General features: G+C 37.7%; 1 protein-coding gene across 1 annotated transcript in view; it reads left to right on the forward strand.

The window, feature by feature from the left end:
- The window catches only part of GABRB1 (gamma-aminobutyric acid type A receptor subunit beta1), a 379,682-nt gene that overhangs the window by 322,361 nt on the left and 36,787 nt on the right, over positions 1 to 20,534 (forward strand). The gene's annotated exons all lie outside the window — the stretch shown is intronic.

Raw genomic sequence — 20,534 nt, forward strand, 5'->3', positions numbered from 1 at the left:
CCAGAAATGTCATTTCAAAAAAGTGAAAGGAGGTGAGGGTTTATGAGAGAAAGTAATTAGCATCAACAAACACATCTAAAAATCAGGTAACACAGAAGCTACAAAGGGCCCAGTTGATTTGGCAGTTAAGAAGTCATTGATCTTACATATAAGTGAGATCATGCAGCATTTATCTCTCTGAGTCTGACTGATTTCATTTAGCATAAAGTCTTCCAGGTTCATCCACGTTTCCACAAATGGCAGGATTCCCTTCATCTTTAAAGATGAATAATATTCCAGTATGTATGTGTGTATACATGTGTATTGTGTGTGTGTGTACACATATATATATGTATGTATTACATTCTCATTATCCATTCAACTATCAGCAAATATTTAGGCTTTCATATCTTGACTATTGTGAATAATGCTGCAATAAACATGGGAGTGCTAATATCTCCTCGAGATCTTGATTTCATTTCCTTTGGATATAGACCCAGAAGTGAAATTGCTGGATCATAAAATATTTCTCTTTTTAATTTTTTGAAGAACCTCCATACCATTTTCCATAGTGGCTGCACCAATTTATATTCCCATTAGTGGTACAGGAAGATTCCTTTTTGTCCACATCCTCACCAACAACTTATCTTTTGTCTTTTTGATAATAGCCTTCCTAATAAGTACTATGTGATAGCTCATCATGGTTTTGATTTGCATTTCCTTGATGTTCCCCTGATTCATAATCAGTGATGTTGAGCTCTTTTCATGTACCTGCTAGTCATGTCTATGTCTTCTTTGGAAAAATGTGTAATTAGGTCCTTTGCCCATTCTTTAACTAGGTTATATAGCTTTTTGCTATCAATTTGCATGAGTTTCTTGTATATTTTGGATATTAATACCTTATCAGATGTATGGTTTGCAAATATTTTCTCCCATTCCATAGGTTGCCTTTTTACTCTGCTAATTGTTTGCTTTGCCATACACTTGAAATATTTCCTTGCCTTGCCAGGGTTTTTTAAAAGTTTAATTCCAGTATAGTTAACATACAGTGTTATATTAGTTTCAGGTATACAATATAGTGACTCAGCAATTCTATACAGTACTCAGTGCTCATCGTGGTAAATGTACTCTTAATGTCCTTCATCTGTTTCACCCATCCCCAACCCACCTCCACTCTGGTAACCATTAGTTTGTTCACTATAGTAAAGTTTCTGTTTTTTGGTTTGTCTCTTTTTTTTTCTTTGTTCATTTGTTTTGTTTCTTAAATTCCACATATGAGTAAAATCATATATTTGTCTTTCTCTGATTGATTTATTTCACTTAGCATTATACTCTCTAGATTTATCCATGTTGTTACAAATGGCAATGTTACAAATGGCAAGACTTGATTCTTTTTTATTGATGAATAATATTCCACTGAATATATATACCACACCTTTTTTATCCATCCATCTATCGAACATGTGCTGCTTCCATAATTTGGCTACCGTATGCTTCAGAAAACATAGGGGTTTTCATATTCTTTTTTTTAAGATCTATTTATTTATTTGTTTGGTTATTTATTTGAGAGAGAGAGAGAGAGAGAGCATGAGCTGGGGGAGGGACAGAGGGAGAAGGAAAGAGGGAGAAGTAGACTCCCCACTGAGTGGAGAGCCTGACACGGTGCTGGATCCTATGACGCCAAGATCATAATCTGAGCTGAAATCAAGTCAGATGCCTAACTGACAGAGCCACCCACGCATCCCAGGGATTTTCATATTCTTTGGGTAAATACCCAGTAGTGGAATTGCTGGATCATATAGTAGTTCTATTTTTAACTTTTTGAGGAATCTCCATACTCTTTTCCACTGTAGCCACACCAGTCTGCATTCCCATCAACAAGCACAAGGGTTCCTTGTTCTCCACATCCTAACCAACATTTTATTCTTTCTTGTGTTTTTGATTTTAGCCCTCTGACAGGTATAAGGTGATATCTCATTGTAGTTTTGATTTTCATTTCCCTGATGATTAGTGATGTTGAGCATCTTTTCATGCGTCTGTTAGCCATCTATAGTTCTTCTTTGGAGAATGTCTGTTACTCATTTTTTAATTGGATTATTTGTGGGTTTTTTGGTGTTGAGTTATATAAGTTATTTATATATTTTGGATACTAACCCTTTATTGGATATGTCATTTGCAAATATCTTCTCCCATTCAATGGGCTGTCTTTTAGTTTTGGGGTTTTTTTTGGTGTTGTTGTTGTTTTGATTGTTTCCTTTGCTGTGCAGAAGCTTTTTATTTTGATGTGGTCCCAACAGTTCATTTTTGCTTTTGTTTCCCTTGCCTCAGGACATGTATTTAGAAAGATTTTGCTCTGGCTGATGTCAAAGAAATTACTGCCTGCTTTATGGCTCCAGGTCTCACATTCAGGTCTTTAATCTATTTTGAGTTTATTTTTGTGTATAGTTTAAGAAAGTGGTCCAGTTTCATTCTTTTGCATGTGGCTGTTCAGTTTTCCTAACACCATTTGTTGAGGAGACTGTTTTTCCCAGTGCATATTCTTGCCTCCTTTGTTGAGGATTTAAATTTGGGTTTATTTCTGGGTTCTCTATTTCATTTCATTGATCTGTATGTATGTTTTTGTTCCAATACCATACTGTTTTCATTACTACAGCTTTGTAGTGTATCTTGAAATCTGGGACTGTGGTACCTCCAGTTTTGTTTATCTTTTTCCAGATTGCTTTGGCTATTCGGAGTCTTCTGTGGTTCCATATGAATTTTAGGATTATTTGTTCTAGTTCTGTGAAAAATGATGTTGGTATTTTGATAGGGATTGCATGAAGTCTGTAGACCCCTTTGGGTAGTATGAACATTTTAACAACATTTGTTGTACAAATCCATGAGCATGGAATCTTCCCATTTGTTTGTGTCATATTCAATTTCTTTCATCATTGTTTTATGGTTTTCAGAGTACAGGTCTTTCACCTCCTTGGTTAAGTTTTTTCCTCAGTATTTTTTTACTTTGGTGTAATTGCAAATGGGATTGTCTTCTTAATTTTTCTTCCTGCTACTTCATTATTAGTGTATAGAAATGCAACAGATTTCTGTATATCAATTCTGTAGCCTGTGACCTTACTGAATTCATTTATCAGTTGTAGTTTTGGGGTGTAATCTTTAGGGTTTCCTATATGTATTATCATATCTTCAAATAGTGAGTTTTACTTCTTCCTTACCAATTTGGATGCCTTTTCTTTCTTTCTTTTTTTTTCTTCTTTTTTTGTCTGATCACTAGTCTTGCCAGGAATATATCTTTCTTCTTTGTTAAATTACAAAGAAGGAGGAAGAGGAGGAGAAGATGAAGAAGCTCTTACAGAAAGAGGTTTATGAGAAGAGTAGAGACACAAGCTAGGCTGACATGATTTGAGAAGTGAGAGAGCAGTGAGGAAGTGGAGAGGCAAAGAAAGTAAACTTTTATTCCTCAACCCCATGAATCACTTACTCATTTACCAATATTTTGTAAGGCCTTATTAGAATATAAACATGACACATGAGCTTTCTGCTCTAACCTTCTGCTCTAGTGGATGTGTGCTGCACTTCCCCCTTGCTATTCCTGTAACATTTTGTACATTCCTTCATCTTAGCACTTTTAACAGTGTATTGTACATATTTATTTTTCATACCTCTCTTAAGACAATGAGCTCTCTCAGGGTAGAGACAGGGTAAAGATTTTATTGATCTGTTTATACCAAAAGCTCATCACAATGCCCGGGCACTATAAGCATACAATAATTTTTTTAAATTAAATTATTTAATCTTCACAACTGTATGAGGTAGTTAGGATTAGCCTCATTTCACAGAAGAGTTAGCTGAGACTTGAGGCAGCTACAATTTATCAGTCACAAGTAGTAAGTGGCAGAGCTGAGATTAGAATCCAGGCTTTTTTTAATAATTTTTTTCAAGATTTTATTTATTTATTTGACAGAGAGAGACACAACAAGAAAGGGAACACAAGCAGGGGGAGTGGGGGAGGGAGAAGCAGGCTTCCTGCGGAGCAGGGAGCCCGATGCGGGGCTCGATCCCAGGACCCTGGGACCCTCAACGTCTGAGCCACCCAGGCATCCCTAGAATCCAGGCTTTTGATTCCATGTCTATCTCTCCATCACACAAGAACTGCTTTGACATCTTTTCTCCTGGGGTGATGGATTCAAAATGACTTATGCATTGCTTTTCAAATATTGCACTCTATTTAGGATTACAGATTAGCTGAAATCTGAGATGTGGGTAGCTCAATAGATCAAAACCGGTCTGTAGGGATGCCTGGGTGGCTCAGTCAGTTAAGCATCTGCCCTGGGCTCAGGTCATGATCCCAGGGTCCTGGGATGGAGTCCCGCATGAGGCTTCTTGCTCAGCGAGGAGCCTGCTTCTCCCTTGCCCCTCACTTCCCCAACAAATAAATAAAATCTTAAAAAACAAAAACAAACAAACAAAAAAAACAGCCTGTGGATTCCCATAGCACCCAAACCCACAATCATGACTGAGCTGGTCAACTGCATACCATAATATATTAAGATTAACCATATGAAATTGTTGTTTTGGGTTCAAAAGTGTCAAATAGCAGCACTTTCATATGGTTCAACCTAATAGTATAGAGTAATTCTTTCTATAGTTTGAAACTAAAAGTATGAACTAGTAGTATAAAGTAATTAATATAAAACTAACAAGATTTATATATATATAACCACATATAAATATAACCATATATAAATATATGACATATATAGATATATAACTATGTTAAGATTTCTAAACCTCAGTTTCTTAATCATTATAATGCAGATAAAGACTTCCCAAAAGACTGTTGTAAAGATTGAATGGTGTGTTCATGGTATGTAAAATGTCTAGCTCTAGACATGATCCAGTAAGGGCATTAAATCAATGGCAGCTAAAATTTTGATCACAAGAGGACACCTTTGATACAAGGTGTTTATTTAAACACTAGTATTTATTTCCCAGGTTTATTCTGGAGCTCAATTTCTAACTTGCTAGATATATTCTGTATATAACTTCTTTGCAATTTCTTGTGATACTGCATATTGCTTGCCTCAGAATTAAAAGATCCACTTATATGGCGTCTAACTAGGTATCACAAACAGTTGCTTGTCAAGTAATACCTTTTAGTAAAAGGTAATCTTCAGCAGGGAAGACATAGAAAAACAGTAGTTTTTAAAGATAAATATTTATATGGAATTTCTCAAAGAATTCTCAGGAGCATTGACTGTTCTAAGATCTAGAAAAGTAATCCAACCAAACTCTTGCCTTTGAAAATGAAAATTAATAACCAGAAGTGGTTATTAATCTAAAAGCAATCTAGATAAATGGCCAGGATTATCTTCACTTCTAGGCAGTATGTGGACTAAACCAAATTATCTCTGAAAAAATCTGAAAATATACCATAAAAAGACTTGCTAAAGGATTCTTTTAGTATAATTTTATTTTAAAAAACATGTTTTGGGGTGCCTGAGTGGCTCAGTCATTAAGCGTCTGCCTTTGGCTCAGGTCATGATCCCAGGCTCCTGGGATCGAGTCCCGCACCGGGCTCTCTGCTCAGCAGGGAGCCTGCTTCTCCCTCACATGCTCCTTCTGTGTTTTCTCTCTCTCCCTCTCAAATAAATAAATAAAATCTTAAAAAAAAATCCATGTTTTATTAACCTGAAATTCTGGAAATTGAGCAGCCCTCTATATAATTGAAAGATCAAAATGGAGATTCTTCAGGGAGAAAAAGTAGTTCAATCTACTTTTAAAATCCCAGCCATATTGTTTCATGGGAATCTAACCGTATCTCTTCTTGATGAAATTCTAATATGGCCCTTGGATATTCTATGGAAATTGGATATGAGACACTAGACTTCATAAACTCTTTACTTTTTTCCCCATAGATACCCTTAAAATGGGTATGAATTTCAGTCTACAAACTAAAATGTGTCAGAATGCATTCTTTATTTTCTACAATTTCATTTTAGATACATGGCTTAGTCTAGTAACTTCCATCTACTCTTTTAAATACAGCAATTTTTTTAGAGCAATTTACTTCAGGTGTAAATGCAATAACACCAGGATTGCCCTTTTCTTCCTGCTCTTATGCCCGGTATCGATATGAGCTCAGAGGGCACAGAGGTAAATGACGCCAGGAGAGCAGACAGAATACACCTTAGTCAATTCATACTTCAGTTATGACACTTCTCCCTTTGGGGTTGATTCTAAGCTCTGGAGGTGTTTACAGACACATCACCCATGGAGTGGGGAGAGGGTACTCACCTCTCATGCTCAGGTTGTTGGTCCTGAGATTCTGACTGTCCTCAAGTGACCTCAGAAGGAACTTGTCCTGTCTGGGGCCCTGCACAGGTGAAATCAGATCTCACTGCAATGGAGGCTGGACATTCTATGGGTATTCACTCAGCTACCACTCAACTCTCCAGCAGTAGTAATGTGCTCAAGACTTAACTGAGTCTTTGATCCCTGTGCGCACTGCATCCTTCCAATGAGGCAAGCCTGAGGTCTCTTAGAAGACCATGGGTTGCAGTGTGTGTTGCAACCAGAAACCTTCTGAAATCCTCCTTCACTGTTATGAATCCACAAGAAATTCAGACAGAGCTGTCTCTCTTATCTTCACAACCTAACAGAACATATTGCCTATTCCCCCAGATGGCAGAATGAAAAGTTTTCTCTACAATCTTGCTTATCTTCAGCATCAGGCAAAGGCTTGCTCAAATCCAGAACGTTGAAGAAGCTCTCTAGAGTCCTATCACCACCCTCAGAATCCAGCTTGAAGAGGCAGAGGCAGGCACAAGGATTCCAGAATTCACATTTGACTCTTCCCTCTGTACCTCTCTTCCCCCTCATTCCTTCCTTGAAGTCTTAAATTATTGTATGCGTTGTGGGAGTTCAGGGTGAAGAGAATTATTCAGAGATTTTGCATGTGTAGACAACCAGCTGACTTTCAAGATCTTTTAAACTGAAGAGCTAAGAATGTGCCACGTTTATTATTCAGGTTCCCCAAGGACTCCTTTCCCTTCTTCCTGTCCCCAGTAGTGTATGACCACAATTTTATTGGCTAGGCCAGGGGTGGGGATGAGGTGCTTGGATTATAAGTGAAGAAATTCTGTTTGGGATTTAATTACAGAACAATTCTGTATCTTCCTTTTCTAAAAGAATAAGACCTAGGTATCAATATGAACCACTTATCATATCACTAACACCAAATACAAATAGTTTTCATATGAACACTTTTACCAACCACAGCATTCTATAGACAGGGCTTCTCAACATCAGCACTATTGACATGTCGACCTGGATAATTCTGGTGGAAAACTATCCTGATCATCACAGGACATTCAGCATCATCCCTGGCCTCTACTTACTAGAAACTAGTAGCACTCATCCCAAATTTTAACAACCAAACATGTCTCCAGATGTTGCCAAATGTCCCTTGGGCAGGGTCAATCACTCTCATTTGAGAACTGCTTCTATAAACTCACCCTAAGCAACATGTGATGGCTGTGTAATGCTTCTAAGTATTCTGATGATAGAATGCTTCTAAGAAGCGCTCTGTTGCTGTAACTTTGCAAAATGACCTTTTTTATCTTCCCTATGAGTCAGGTAGCACAGATTACTGGCCCCATTTCCACAGTTAGAAACTTGGAAGCGTTCGGCTTTCCCAATCAGGTCATGGAAGTCCATACTTTCATTTTCCCCCTCTGAAAAGTGAAAATGATAATCACCACTTTTCTTCCCCAGCCTGAGGTCAGGCAATAACCACAGAGCAACACCCTTTTCTAACTGCTGCTCCCAAACTTCACACCAAGCAGCTTCAAAGAGAAATCTACATTTGTCTCTCTATTTTGTGGACATCAGAAATAAAGCCCTCAACATAAATAAAATGGCAGCAAGCCACATGTTTCATCAATGTAACTGCCAAATTACATACAGCAAAAAATCAGCTCCATTCCAGCAAAACCAGTAACAGATAGTTTTTTTTTCTGTCATACCCAGACACAAAGCAATTTTTAAAACACAGATAATAATGTGCCCAACATGCCTACCACAATAACCTCCATGACACCAATCTAGCACGTGGAAATGAGTGCAGATAAGCTAGAGATACAAACTGCGAACTGTCAGCTCTACAACATTCTAGCCCCATGGATTTCCAAAGCCAAAAAATTATACAAGAACATGTAATAGTTTCTCAGCCACAAAAATACATGGCCTCCTAGCTGCTAAGGCTATCCAACCCGCTCCCAGAGGGAAGCCAAAAAATATGGGATATTTGAAGATGGCTGATAATTGCAGGAGAAATCTATCTCATTGGGAAATAAAATTTACTTGTCTTGGATACAAGAGCTTGCCACTATATAGATTATGATAGGTTGTGTGCAATACATCTCTGAAAACCCAGGACAGAGACTACATACTTCATGTCCACAAATGGGGAAAGCATTCAATTTAGAAATTAGATTGGGTGACTCTCAGTAAATATCGTCCAAGTGTGACTGAAAAAGGGATATGAGACTAAAATACATACCTAAAAGAAATCAAAGACTGCACAAATAATTAGTGTAAGTTGAAAATAAACTCTGACCAGATGGAATGGTCATTTTTTTAATTTAATACATTATATTTTTACCAGCAGCATAATCATAATAACTGAGAGAAATGCAAAATGCATACTATTTGCTGCACATAGATATTTGTTAACTCAAGCATAGCTAAAATAGTAAAGACTGTCCTTTAAAATAAGATATTTTAAGATATTTGTTAACTCAAGCATAGCTAAAATAGTAAAGACTGTCCTGTAAAAAGATTATAACTTAAGCATTAAATATAGCAAAACAGGTAATTTGTTATAGTTACTATAGCAATCAATTAAAGTCGTGTGTTTTAAATGTAAACATATTTCTAGCTGAAATTTTGAGTTTGTGACAAGGTATATTAATCACAATTTTTCTAGTGTCTTTTAACATAAAAGAATTTTAAAATAAAACCTTGTAAGCATCAGTGAGCCAAAGCTGAAATCATCAGGAAAAATCTAAAACTCCTGCTACTAAAAAAATAAAATTTTCAGACAATATCCTGCCTCTGCCTACGAATTTGGAAGGTCTTGAGTGCCCTCTGCAGGTTATTTAAGTAATATTCACAGATTTGAAGTTCACTTTACCAAGATACATTTGGACAATTTTAGGACACACACACACAAAAATGTATTGGGGTTTTATTTTTAAAAGCATTACCTGTGGGGCCTGGGTGTCTCAGTCGGTTAAGCATGTGCCTTCAGCTCAGGTCATGATCCCAGGGTCCTGGGATTGAGTCCCACATCGGGCTCCCTGCTTGGTGGGGAGTCTGCTTTTCCCTCTGCCCCCCATTTATGCTCTCTCTCTCTCCCCCTCACAAAAATAAATAAATAAAATCTTTAAAAAATTTTTTAAAGCATTACATGTTTACCACATAAAATTTTTGGAATTAAAAAAAAAATCACCAAGGAGGAGTTAAGATGGCAGAGGAGTCGTGGGAGCCTGAGCTTGCTTCGACCCTCACACACAGCTGGATCAACATCAAATCATTTTGAGCAACTAGGAAATTGAGGATTAAGAAAACAAGCTACACAACTGGAGGGAAAGAACGTGGCAGATACAAGGTTCAGAGCTGGGAATTGGGGGAGAGAAAAGCCGGGATGCCACGGAGGGGAGGGAACCCTTTTCGCAGAGTCAAGTCAGGGACAGAGAGAGAGAACGGTGTGAAGGGTTCACACAATACGCTCTGGTGAGGGGATCCCCTCGGCCGCACTGAGAGATATCAGTCCCCTTCCTGGAGTACATTTGGAAGAGGGTATATTGCCTCTGCAAGGACCAAAGGCCCGCCTGGTGACACTGAGCAGCGGTTCAGCAGCAGGGGACAGAGGCTCATGCAGAGGGCAGATAACCTGGCGGAAGCTTGTCGCTGGACTTCATAGACTCCAGCCACCACGTGCGCAGCTCTGTGACTGCTTTCCCGGGACAGAATGGTGCTGGGCACAGTGCTGCAAGGCTCTTCTCTGGGCGAGGAGAGCAGGTCCAAGCCTTGCCGAGCCCTTTAAGATTTGGAGTTTTGAATCCCAGGCTCTGGCCAGAGTTGAAACACAGAACTGTGGTGCCAGGCATGCAACGGCCCTGGGGAAGGCAGATTACGGCAGAAATCTGATGAAAACCTGGGACACAGAAGAGGAGATTGTTCGCTCTTCTGTGAGGGCCTCCTGAACAGCAGTGGCTTCAAGTTCCCCTCCCCAGGGAAGAGAGAGGGTTGGAGTGATGCGGTCTTCCACCCCTCCGCCCACGCACCGACATGGTCAGACTTCAGAGGGAAACACAGCGCCCCCAGTGGAGGCTGGAGTTGCTTACACCAAACCCCATCCCTTTGTGCCCCGCAGGGGCATGTTTACAAGGACAGATCTGACTGTGAGCCAGCTCAGTGGACCTCTTCCTCAGAAGACTAACACAGGCCTCCTGCATATATCAAGCCTACTGATCATAGAGTGGTCCAAACCATCAGCTTCAGTTCTGATGGAAATACGACCAAGCTTTCTCTCTATTTTTTTTAACCTTTTTTTTTTCTTATTTTTTTCTTTGGTATCAGGCTTATAGTTTTTTGTTTGTTGGTTCATTGGTTTGTTTCCTTTTCTCATTTTTTTGGATCAAGATTCTTTTTTTCTTTCTTTCTTTCTTACTCTTTGAAATCAGGCTTATAGTTTTTGTTTGTTTGCTTTTTTGTTCCTTTTCTTTTTTTGGATCAGGCATTTTTTTTTCCAAGGTTATCTTAAACAAATCACAGCACACCTAGTTAAAGGTCCAAACACTCCTCACTGCAAGCATGGAGGAACTCATTAGAGGACTGACCTGTGGGAAAGAGCAGCCAATATACAACAGCAGAGTACACACAGCACACAGCAGAAACGTTTCCTGAAGCACCAGGCCCTGGACAGTGTATGACCCTTTCTTCATATAACATTACTCTCGGGAGCAGGAAACATAACAAGTATTCATAATATGCAAAAGATAGAAACATAAATATAATGTCAGGATGAAGGAATTCTCCCCAAAAGAAAGATCAAGAAGAAATCACAACCAGGGATTTGCTCAAAACTGATATAAGCAATATATCTGAAGAAGAATTTAAAACAATAATCATAAGAATAATAGCCAGTCTTGAAAGCATAGAAGACACCAGAGAAACCCTGGCTACAGAGATAAAAGACCTAAAAACTAGCCAGGCTGAAATAAAAAATGCTATAACTGATATGCAAAACTGAATGGATGTAATCACAATGAAGATGGAAGAAGCCGAAGATCATATATGTAATATAGAAGATAAAATTATGGGAAATAATGAAGCTGAAAGAAGAAGGAAAGAAAACTATTAGATTGCAAATGTAGACTTAGGGAACTCAGCAATTCCAAAAAGCACAATAATATCTTTATCCTAGGAGTCCCAGAAGAAGAAGAGCAGGAAAAGGGGGCAGAAGGTTTATTTGAACAAATTATAGCTAAGAACTTCCCTAATCTGGGGAAAGAAACAGGCATTCAAGTCTGAGAGGCACAAAGACTTCCCCTGAAAATCAACAAAAACATGTCAACACCAAAACAATTTAGTGAAACTTGCAAAATACAAAGATAAAGAGATAATTCTAAAAGCCGCTAGCAACAAAAAGTTCTCTGACCTACAAGGGTAGACACACAAGGTTAGCAGCAGATCTGTCCACAGAAACTTGACAGGCCAGAAAAAAGTGGCATGATATATTCAACATCCTAAATGGGAAAAATATGCAGCCAAGAATACTTAATCCAGCAAGGCTGTTATTCAGAATAGGAGAGATAAAGAGTTTCCAAGATAACCAAAAACTAAAGGAGCTTGTGAACACTAAACCAACTCTGCTAGAAATACTAAAGGGGACCCTTTGAGTGGGAAAGAGAGACCAAAAGCAACAAAGACTAGAAAGAAACAGAGATAATCTACAGGAACAGTGACTCTACAGGTAATACAATGGCACTAAATTCCTATCTATCAGTAATTACTCTGAATGTAAATGGACTCAATGCTCCAATCAAAAGACATAGAGTATCAGAATGGATAAAAGAAAAAAAAAGACCCATTGATATGCTGCTTACAAGAGACTCATTTTAGATCTGTTACCTCCAGATTGTAAGATACCCCCAGATTGTAAGATACCTCCAGATTGTAAGTGAGGTGGTGGAGAACCATTTATCATGCTAATGGAAATCAAAAGAAAGCTGGAGTAGCCATATTTATATCAGACAAACTAGATTTTAAGCCAAAGACTGTATTAAGAGTTGGAGAAAGGCACTATATCATAATAAAGGGGTCTATATAATGAGAAGATCCAACAATTGTAAATAATTTTGCCCCAAACTTGAGAGCAGCCAAATATATAAATCAATTAATAACAAACTTAAAGAAGCTCATTGATAATAATATAATAATAGTAAGGGACTTTAACACTCCACTCACAGAAAAGGACAGATCATCTGAGCAGAAGATCAACAAGGAAACAATGGCTTTGAATGGCACACTGGACCGGATGGACTTAACAGACATATTCAGAGCATTTCATCCTAAAGCAGCAGAATATACATTCTTTTCGAGTGCACATGGAACATTCTCCAGAATAGATCACACACTGGGTCACATAAATCAGTCTTTAACCAGTACAAAAAGATTTCAGAGTATACCATACATATTGTCAGACCACAATGCTATGAAACTTGAAGTCAACCCCAAGAAAAAATTTGGAAAGACCACAAATACATGAAGGTTAAAGAATATCCTGCAAAAGAATGAATGGTTTAACCAGGAAATTAAAGAAGAAATTAAAAAAAAATACATGGAAGCAAATGAAAATGAAAACACAACCGTCCAAAATCTTTGGGATGCAGCAAAGGTGGTCATAAGAGGGAAGTATATAGCAATACAGGCCTTCCTCAAGAAGCAGGAAAGTCTTAAATCCACAACCTAACCTTACACCTAAAGGAGCTGGAAAAAGAACAGTAAATAAAAGCTAAAACAGCAGAGGAAGGGAAATAATTGAGATTAGAGCAGAAATAAATGATATAGAAATTTAAAAAAAAGTAGGAGCTGGTTTTTTGAAAGAATTAACAAAATTGATAAACCACGAGCCAGCCTTATCAAAAAGAAATGAGAAAAGGCCCAAATAAATAAAATCATGAATGAAAGAGGAGCAATACAACCAACACCACAGAAATACAATTATAAAAGAATATTATGAGCAATTATATGCCAACAAATTAGGCAACCTGGAAGAAATGGATAAATTCCTAGAAACATATGAATTACCAAAACTGAAATAGGAAGAAATAGAAAATTTGAGTAGGCCCAAAACCAGCAAAGAAATTGAATCAATAATCAAAACTCTCCCAACACACAAGACTCCAAGCGCAGATGCCTTCCCCAGGGAATTCTACCAAACATTTAAAGAAGAATTAATACCTATTCTTCTGAAGCTGTTCCACAAAATAGAAATGGAAGGAAAACTTCCAAACTCATTCTATGAGGCCAGAATTACCTTGATTCCAAAATGAGACAAAGACCCCACTGAAAAGGAGAATTACAGACCAGTATCCCTGATGAACATGGATGCAAAAATTCTTAACAAGATACTAGCTAATTGAATCCAACAGTACATTAAAAGGATTATTCACCATGATCAAGTGGGATTTATTCCTGGTCTGCAGGAATGGTTCAATATCCACAAATCAATCAACGTGATATACCACATTAATAAAAGAAAAAGAACCATATGATTCTCTCAGTAGATGCAGAAAAAGCATTTGACAAAATACAGCATCCTTTCTTGATAAAAACCGTCAAGAAAGTAGGGATAGAATGAACATACCTCAACATCATAAGGCCATATATGAAAGACCCCCAGCTAATACTATCCTCAATGGGAAAAACCTGAGAGCTTTTCTCCTAAGGTCAGGAACAGGGTGTCCATTCTTACCACTGGTGTTCAACATAGTACTGGAAGTCCTAGCCTCAGCAATCAGACAACAAAAAGAAATAAAAGGCCTCCAAAAGAGCAAGAAGAAGTCAAACTTTCACTATTTGCAGATGACATGGTACTCTAGGTAGAAAACCCAAAAGACTCTACCAAAAAATTGCTGGAACTAATACATGAATTCATCCAAGTCTGTTGCATTTCTATACACCAATAATGAAGCAGCAGAAAGAGAAATCAAAGAAACTATCCCATTTACAATTGCATCAAAACCCATAAGATACCTAGGAATAAGCCTAACCAAAGAGGTAAAATATCTGTACACTGAAAACTATAGAACACTTACAAAATAAACTGAAGAAGACACAAAGAAATGGGAAGACATTTCATGCTCATGGATTGAAAGAACAAATATTACTAAAATGTCTATACTACCCAAAGCAATCTACACATTCAATGCAATCCATATCAAAATAACACCAACATTTTTCACAGAGCTAGAACAAACAATTCTAAAATTTGTATGGAACCACAAAAGACCCCAAAATAGCCAAAGTAATGTTGGAAAAGAAAAGCAAAATGGGAGACATCACAATTCTGGATTTCAAGCTGTATTACAAAGCTGTAATCATCAAGACAGTATGGTATTGGCACACACACACACACACACACACACACACACACACAAAGACACATAGATCAATGGAACAGAATAGAGAACCCAGAAATGGAGGCATAACTATATGGCCAACTAATATTCAACAAAGCACGAAAGAATGTCCAATAGAGAAAAGACAATCTCTGCAACATGCAGAAGAATTAAACTGGACCCACTTTCTTACACCATACACAAAAATAAATTCAAAATGGATGAAAGACCTAAATTGTGAGACAGGAAACCATCAAAATCCTAGAGAAGAACACAGGCAGCAACCTCTTTGACCTCAACCAGAGCAGCTTCTCATTAGACACATCTCCGGAGGCGAGGGAAACAAAAGCAAAAATGAACTATTGGGACTCAATCAAGATAAAAACTTCCGCACAGCAAAGGAAACAATCAACAAAACTAAAGGCAACCTATGGAATGGGAGAAGATATTTGCAAATGACATATCTGATAAAGGGTTAGTATCCAAAATTTATAAAGAATTTATCAAACTCAACACCAAAAAAACAAATAATCCAGTTAAGACATGGGCAGAAGACACGAATAAACATTTTTCCAAAAAAGACATCCAGATGGCTAACAGACACATGAAAAGATCCTCAACATCACTCGGCATCAGGGAAATACAAATCAAAACCACAGTGAGATACCGCCTCACACCTGTCAGAATGGTTAAAATTAACAACTCAAGAAACAACAGATGTTAACAAGGATGTGAAAAGAGGGGAACCCTCTTATGCTGTTGGTGCGAATGCAAACTGGTGCAGTCACTCTAGAAATCAGTATGGAGGTTCCCCAAAAGTTAAAAATAAAATTACCCTATGACCCAGCAATTGCATTACTAGGTATTTATCCAAAGAATACAAAAGTGCTGATTTGAAGAAGCACATGCATCCCAATGTTTACAGCAGCACTATCAACAATAGCCAAATTATGGAAAGAGCCCAAATATCCATCAACTGATGAATGGATAAAGAAGATATGGTATATATAAATATTACTTGGTGGTCAAAAAGAATAAAATCTTGCCAATTGCAACAATGTGGATGGAACTAGAGTGAATTATGCTAAACAAAATAAGTCAGAAAAAGACAAATATCATATGATTTCACTTATTTGTGGAATTTAAGAAATAAAATAGATGAACATAGGAGAAGGGAAGGAAAAATAAAATAAGATAAAAACAGAGAGGAAGGCAAACCATAAGAGACTCTTAAATACAGAGAACAAACTGAAAAGGTTGTGGGAGGGAGGTGGGAAGGAGGATGGGCCAAGAAGGTGATGGGCATTAAGGAGGGTACTTGTTGGGATCAGCCCTGGGTGTTATTTGTAAGTGATGAGTCACTAAATTCTACTCCTGAAACTAATGCTACACTGTATGTTAACTAACTTGAACTTAAATTTAAAAATTTAAATTAAAAAAACACCCCAAATCCTAACATCTGTACATAACTACTATTAACTACTTCCATACATATGCTTGATTATATATACACATATGCATGCATTTTTAGGATGCTTATTTTCTCTTAACAGCATACCGTAAATATTTTACCGTAAGTTGTTTGGGTGGAGTTTTTTTAATTTACTTTTTTTTTACTTTTTTTTTTACTTTTTTATTGTTATGTTAATCACCATATATTACATCATTAGTTTTTGATGCAGTGGTAGGGGGATGGGTTAGCCCGGTGATGGGTATTAAAGAGGGCACGTTCTGCATGGAGCACTGGGTGTTATACGCAAATAATGAATCATGGAACACTGCATCAAAAACTAATTTAATTTTTAATGGGTTCTCCCAAAATGTGTTTTATTGACAAATCACCATTTCTTATCATTAAAATTTGTCAGTGAAAAGTGGCACTCCAAAAAAAAAAGGAAAGAAGAATTTTTCAGTAACCATTCAGGGGTGGACTCACAAGCAATCAAACTAGGATGCACATGACTTATCAAAATAAAAATGCCGTAAAGATACTCTGAATAATTTTCCACATTTTAGATATAAAGTGGTCATGAAAATTAAACTACATACCTGGGATTATCATCTAAACGATTAATCTAGGGTTTCCGGCCAGCAGCAACGTTGCCAAAGCAGTAAGGGTAAAGTAATATTACATTTGGATTAGCTGGGTAATTGCCTTGGTTTCTACTTGACTTGTTCACGGTCTTATTATCTTCAAAGATTATTTGCACTTTAGACATAAGGCCGCATGTAGCATTTTGGGTTCTTACCACATTCAGAGGCGACCTCTTTCTCTAGGCCTGATTTCATTTTTTATTCTTTTAAATAAAACAATAATGTACACCTTTAAGGATGCCCAATAGATCAAACATCTTTTTAAGATTTATTTATTTGAGAGAGAGAGAGAGAGCGCATGTGAGCAGGGGCAGGGGCAGAGGGAGAGAATCTTGAAGCCGACTCCCCACTGAGTGCAGAGCCCTATGTGGGGCTGAATCCCACAACCCATGAGATCATGATGTGTGCCAAAACCAGAGCTGGGAGCTTAACCAACCGAGCCACCCAGGGGCCCCCTAGATCAAGCATTCTTAAATAGTATACAATCCTAAATAGGATTTTAAAACAGTCTTAAATGACATTCTGATATTGACATACTAGATTCTCTGCTTATGGGTTAATTCTTTTCTCATATGTTCAAGTGAATGTGGTCATTCCACTGCTTAGAGAATATAGGTGTAAAGGACCACAACCAAACAAAGCTTTCAAAATGGAGAGGGGTTTTGATCTTCCTTTATATCCAGAGCAGAAATTGCTGACAGAGGTGGTAACTTCTAACCACCATAACTCCAAGACCTCATCTGAGATGAGTTGAACAAGCAAGGCCCTCTCCTCTCTGTGACAGCAGTAAGAAGCAAAGACTGTCTCAGTTTTGGAAGAGAGTTCTTACAGAAATTTACAAAGAGTACAAGTTTTATTCGGTTGAAATAGTGTGAAATTCATCTTCAAGAAAGGTGTACCCAGATCTTGGCAGGACTTAGAAACAAGAGTTAACCGTCACATTTATTTCCATCTTTTGCCCAAGTTATTTTTTTAAGGAGTGAGTGTACGGGAGTTGGGATATTCATTAAATATATACACAATGCAAAAACGGTTTTAAGACTATAAAAAAAATTGACCATAAATATTCCGGAAAAATCTACTCCATGATTGTTAATGTAAATTGGAAAGAGATAGATAATTTTTTTCTGAGACTTAAAATATTCTCCCTTTGACAATTAAGACAAATAAAATATAAATGGCTGGTGGCTGTTTATTTTGAGAAAATTTTATTGGCAACAAACATATAAGACAAACATTTCATAATAAGATTCTAGGGTTTCCAAGTGTGATTATCTTTTACCCCACCACTGATTTTGGCAATAGAGCACCACTGGTTCTTATCTGTGACCAAAAATTTCCCTAAAATGTAGGCACTTACATAAATTAATTAGCACTTATTAAAGGAAACTTGACGTTGTGAAGGGAAGGTTATTATCATGAGCGTACAGGCTTCCAGAAGGGAAGAAAGGAAAATTCTAAGACCCCCTAGGCTGATGAGACTGATTCAGTCTGAGTGGGATTCGAGCCCTGGACCCCATAGAAGGGGAATCCGTAATTGATGGAAGCAGCTCGCTTTCTCTGAAGTCAAAAAACAGACCTCACTTTATCTGATAGGATTGCAAAATCAGCGAATCAGGAAAATGTGATAAACACAGATATACAGACTCAAGGCGAAAACAGTTAGGCAAATATTAAATGGATAAGTTCCAGTGCCACCCTTAAGTGCTGATCTAAGACTTTTGATATCAACCTAGAAGGATATTGCCAAGAGAGTGTTACAGGGCTCTATCTTTGTCTCATTCCGCATTTGTCTCAATCAAGGGAATAAAGATAAAAGGCACGTGTATCAAATTTGAAGATAACATGAAACTAAGAGGGTGAGCAAATAAGGATTTAAAAAAAAAACAAAAACCCTCAACAGGCTAGAACAGCAAGTCAAATTGAATTCGATAACATTTAATGGGGACAATATTAGATCCTATATTTGAGTCTGAAGAGGGGGGGAAATATGACTGTCAAAATGCCAATTTGAACTTGTGCTGCTTTAATAGAAGACCAGCAAGACCAGCGACTAGAATATCAAAGTCTTGCTCCTTTTTAGCCACCCACACTGAAACTACCATGAATTAGACAGGCATGGCATACAGCATGTAAGCATCTCATCAGCATGGGGCCAAGAAAATGGTAGAGAAGTTGAGAATAGGGTCAGACAGACATTCAGTCTCAGAGATGGCACCTGGACAACCCAAGGGTATAGCTATTGCAGGCAGTCCAACCTGCCAGGCAATTTCACTCTGAGAAATTACAGGTGGCTAGCTAATTTAGAAATAGGACAGGCCAACAATTAGGGTCAGGAGATCTGATGATCATAGCAGGATTCCCATCAGTAAGATATTTAAGAGGAACCGGATACATTTCAAATAAAGAAACCTTGGAAGGAGATCTTAGGCAATGCACTAAAGCCCTATTGGTATCTGGGATCCAGCCAAGCCATTTTGCCATCAGGCAAAGTGTCTTAAATTATTGGCTCAAAAATACATAGAGAAAACTACAATCTTAAAACAAATATATACGATACAGTACAATCTTAAAATAAATATAACAAAACACACACACATATATATACACATATATACAAAATAAATATATACAGTACAATCTTAAAACAAAAAGAACATTAACAAGTCAGCTAAAACCCAATGCTTTTACAGTGACATGTAAAGTATGTTTAACATGAGATGTTAATGCATTTTAATGTAGCTAATATAATGTGCGAAGGTGTCTCCAAAAACAAAAGTGCCCGCGGTCTAAAAGTCTTTAAATAGAGATGATCTAGTGTATACTTGTATACACTAGATATCTAGTGTATGTATTAATGGACTAGGTGGTATTGAACAATCAAGGACTCTCGAAAAATCATTCTGGGAATTTTCATATTGGCCAAACACAGGAGATGCCAAGGCTTGACAGGAGTGGGTAGAATCCTGAGAAGTGCACTGGGTCCTAGATCTGGCTGAAAATAAGGGGGCTCCTCAGGAGATGCTTAAGAAACTAGAAAACATGCCTGGACTCTACGATTCCAAATCTGAAGGACGTCATGTAATTCCAAACCTGCTGCTGCTGAATTCTTAAATCAATCAGGAGTGGCTCAATGACCAGAGCAGAATTAACCTTGGGAGTAAGGGAAAGGAGCCAGATGACTCAGATAGAAGAGACAGGGTAGACATAGCCACCTCTCAGTTTGGGACTCTGCACTTCAAGGGGCATATAAGCAACCTGGAAACTACTGAGCAGAGAAAGCTTCATAGACAGGATATCCTGGGAGAGACCAGAGCCGGGAGAATGAAAGACTGAAAGGGATCAGAAGAGTTGTCCTCAGAAAATGGGAGGTACTCTCATGTAGAAAGGCACTGGGTTTGTCTTCTATTAACACAATGGGTAGACAATGATCTGACAGTGAATGCCCTCCTGTAAGATGAATTTTTACTTATTATAAGGACATATTTTCTAATGATCACCTACAAACCTAATTAACAATTGATAGCCATCCCTGGGGACTGGGTGACCACTCCAACAGTATTTTGTCAGACAGGAGTCAAACATTAAGTGGATTGCTGCACAGATTTGTACTTATGGTTTTTCATACTGTGAGAACACTTTAAAAATATGTCTTCCACAGTCTCTCATGGTTTGTCTTCCTCTCTGATTTCTTCTCGTTCAGTTTTCCCTCCCTTCCCCAGTGGTCCTCTGCACTATTCTTTATGTTCCACATATGAGTGAAACCATATG

Source organism: Callorhinus ursinus, unplaced genomic scaffold, assembly GCF_003265705.2.
Source record: "Callorhinus ursinus isolate GAN/ISIS: 27379988/994484 unplaced genomic scaffold, GSC_fseal_2.0 scaffold4, whole genome shotgun sequence".
Lineage (NCBI taxonomy): Eukaryota > Metazoa > Chordata > Mammalia > Carnivora > Otariidae > Callorhinus > Callorhinus ursinus.